At 36.2% G+C, this 3,812-nt stretch overlaps 1 long non-coding RNA gene across 1 annotated transcript in view; it reads right to left on the reverse strand.

Moving 5' to 3' along the window:
* Positions 1–276: 276 nt before the first annotated feature.
* LOC144218280 (uncharacterized) overlaps positions 277–3,812 on the reverse strand; it is a 40,397-nt gene continuing 36,861 nt past the window's right edge. Inside the window, exon 3 of the long non-coding RNA XR_013331095.1 lies at positions 277–356. This is a non-coding gene — a long non-coding RNA (uncharacterized LOC144218280). The remainder of the gene's footprint in view (positions 357–3,812) is intronic.

Here is a 3,812-nt window from a genome sequence, read left to right on the forward strand (position 1 = left end):
TTTGGCAAGTATGGTCTTTCTATGCCCTGAGCGGAGGTTTTTTCCACCGGAGCGGAGGTTTTTTGTTTCGGACTCTCTCCTTTTCCCCTCTCACTCCCCATAGAGGGTAGAGGGGGATCGCCTCCCACCCTGGAGTCTCCGGTCCCGGCCCGATTTTATCTTCCCCGGTTCGCACTCACGTTAGAAGGCTCTCTCAGTGGATTCTGCATCCTTTTTCTCTCAATCTCTCAGGTTTTGTAAGGTTTCCAATGGCTTCAGATCTTTTCCGTGTGATGTATGGGCGCGAGTGCAAGTACGGAGCTCCTTACTTCTCCGCCATCTTGCCCCCTCCTCTCTGCTTCTCATTTTTAACACACCTAGTATATAACCCGCAACAAATGACACATAAAAGGTATTCAATAAGTATTTGTTTAATAAATAAGTCATTGGTTCAGATCTTTTAAAAATAGAATACACTCCTATACCATGTAAAAAAATGTTGAGTATTGTCTTTTTTACCTCTCAAACTTGTCAAATTCTTAAAGCTTGACATCTCAAAATTTTCTTTTAAGCTACTGTGTTTATTTTGCTTCTTATAAGGGCAAATAACATGACTTTGTTATTATCTCTTTTTTAAATAGTTTTTTGTCAAGTTGGTTTCCATATAACACCTAGTGCTCATCCCCACAAGTGCCCTCCTCCATGCCCATCACCCTCCTTCACCTCCCCCCCACCCCTATCAGCCCTCATGTGCTGAGAACATGACTTTGAAACAAATAGACTTTCAAAGTGGAATCGTAGTCCAGTTGATTTTGAATTCATTGATGTTGCAGTTTGGCATGCTCATTCTCAAATGGGCTGATTTCCATATTTGGGGAAAAAAGTGTACATAGAAATGAAAACTATTCATACCTTTTATTTACTGTTTCTCCTAGTAGAAATGTCAGTTGGTGCTCTAGAGCCTTTAAATAAAATAAAAAGTAAACTAGAGGCTACTTCTATGAGTACAGCATTATTTCTTATTCTCTTTTCCTTTCTGTTATACTCCTTTTAAGGCATTATTGCTTTTTTCTGTACCTTCCTGCTTCCATGCAACGTGGCAACAGTGTGGATCTTCTGCCATTATAGACTACCTCACCACCTAGTCTGGCCCCAAATCACTATAATGTCTTTGCAGACATACATCCATTTCATTCCTAGCTTTGTGATTGGTGAACATTTGATTTTGTAGTGATATATAACAAAGCTGCTTTAGAATTAAAACTGTTTGTGATTCCGGAAAGTATCCTAGAAAATGAAAACTAGAAATAATAACTGAGGTAAACAAAATAAATCACACATTTGTATAAAAACCATCTTTGACGAAGCTGTGATAGAGAAAGAGGAAAGTTAAAAGTCCTCCAGGGCATAAAATGAATATAACATAAAATCAAGAAAAAATTCTCCTTGGAGTATTTTATTATCCAATCCCAGAGTGTGGGACTTATGCTTCCTGCACCATTGAGCACTGTGTCAGAAAGATGTGAATTAAACAAATAACTAAAAATACATTTGATGCCTAGGTCTCTAGGCCTTGAAATGATAATTTAGCAAGCATTGTCTTAGTGACAGACTTTATTCCAAGGAGTGTTTTACAAACTTACTTATGAGCATGGTATATAAAAAATGAATTTTGTAAAGTGATATTTTTTCAGGATTTTGTTTGNAGGATTTCGTTTGAAATGCCAGTAAAGCTCAAGAGACTTCAGTCAACAACTACTTAATCCATATGTCTAGCTCATAAGAACCTAGATATTCCACAAATATTTGTTTTTCCCCATCACACCAATATCATCTCAAGTATTAGAAGCAGTCTTCCCTGTTTAAGAATAGGAGCAGCTCATTTGTTGCAACAATAGCTTTTCTAAATATTTTATGTGCCTTCTTCATGTACATTTAATTNAATGATCCTATAAATATTGAGATGCATGTATCCCTTTGAATCAGTATTTCCATATTCTTTGGATAAATACCTAGTAGTGCAGCATTATCTATAATAGCCAAATTATGGAAACAGACTATTTGTCCACTGACTGATCAATGGATAAAGATGTGGTATATATAAATACAATGGACTGCTACTCAGCCATAAAAAAAGAATGAAAGCTTGTCATCTGCCACGATGTGGATGGAGCTAGGGAGTGTTATGCTAAGTGAAATAAGTCAAAAAAGGACAAATACTATATGATTTCACTTATATGTGGAATTTAATATACAAAACAAATGAGCAAAGGAGAAAAAGAGAGAAAAAATCAAGAAACAGACTTTTTAAAAAAATTTTTAAACGTTTTATTTATTTCTGAGAGAGAGAGAGACAGCGTGAGCAGGGTAGGGTCAGAGAAAGAGGGAGACACAGAATCTGAAGCAGGCTCCAGGCTCTGAGCTAGCTGTCAGCACAGAGCCCGACACGGGGTCTGAACCCACAAACCGTGAGATCATGACCTGAGCCAAAGTCGGCCACCCAACCGATTGAGCCAACCAGGCGCCCAACAGACTCTTAACTATAGAAAACTAACGGTTGCTGGGGGGAGATTGGTGGTGGGAGGGGTTGAATAGGTGATGGAGATTAAGAAGTGAGCTTTTTGTGATAAGCACTGGGTGTTGTGTGGAAGTGCTGAATCACTATATTGTACACCTGAAACTAATATTCTACTGTATGTTAACTGGGATTTAAATAAAAACTTAAAATTTTTTTTAAAAGGTAGAATGAATGATTACTACTCTCTAGATACTTTGCCCAAATATAGGTTCCTGGTTTATGTAATCAAGTACAGAAGTTAGAGTGCAAGTAATTCTTTCCAGTCATTGTTACTAGACTTTGGACATCACTGTTTCCCCTGTTAGGTACACAGGCTGATAACAAGTGCCCTTCATCCAGTCTTGGCTAAACTAAGAAAGGACACCTAGATTGAAGACAAAGGGAGTAGTTTTGATTCCTTTGACACTGCTAGGAATTTTTATGTGAGTAATTTTAGGCTGGATTGAAAGAGCACAGACTTTGTGAAAACATTTTAGTGGAATTATCAAGTAAAACTCAAAATTGTATCATTACTTAGTGATGCCTGGAGCTTGCATCTCCCTGCCACCATTATCCACAATAAGCTCATAAAGGTGTAAAACTATGCAGAGTTATGTCAGACACATTAAAATAACATCTGCTAAATGTCTCTTATGGCACATTTTTGTCCTTTTCCATTCATCATTTTCTCCTTATGGAGTTTTGAACTGGGCTGAAATAGGAAACAAAGAAACAAAAATCATTACTATGGTTACTGTAGTGTAGCTGTTTTGTTGTTATTTTTGCTTTTGCATTTTTTGTTTTTTCTAACAGTGTTCTAAGAAATATTAGAGGACAGCATAAACATAATATTGTGTGAAGATAAAATACTACTATCTCTATATCAATCTACTTAGGAATTTTCTAAAAATAGTAACTTTATATAAATGTCATTTTTAATAGTTGAGGCTAATTATAACTACTTCTGAGAGATACTTTCATAATTGGCAAAACATACATAAATATTCCTTGGTTATCAGAGTTATCATAGTTTGGATAATTACTTAACTATCATCTCCTTTTGTACTGACTATCTTGGTGAACCATCTGGTCAACCAGTAAAGACGACTCATCCTTGAGATATTCTTCCCTTCAAATTCATACACCAATCTATGTTGATTCTACCTCCTTGATATATTTTGAATATTTTCTAGAGACCTCTATTTAGTAACTTCAATCTTTTCTATCAATTTCCATTTATACAAAATTAGTTTTGGTTTCTCATCAACTGGACGAA

Source organism: Crocuta crocuta, unplaced genomic scaffold (assembly GCF_008692635.1).
Source record: "Crocuta crocuta isolate KB4526 unplaced genomic scaffold, BGI_CrCroc_1.0 scaffold1004, whole genome shotgun sequence".
Classification (NCBI taxonomy): domain Eukaryota; kingdom Metazoa; phylum Chordata; class Mammalia; order Carnivora; family Hyaenidae; genus Crocuta; species Crocuta crocuta.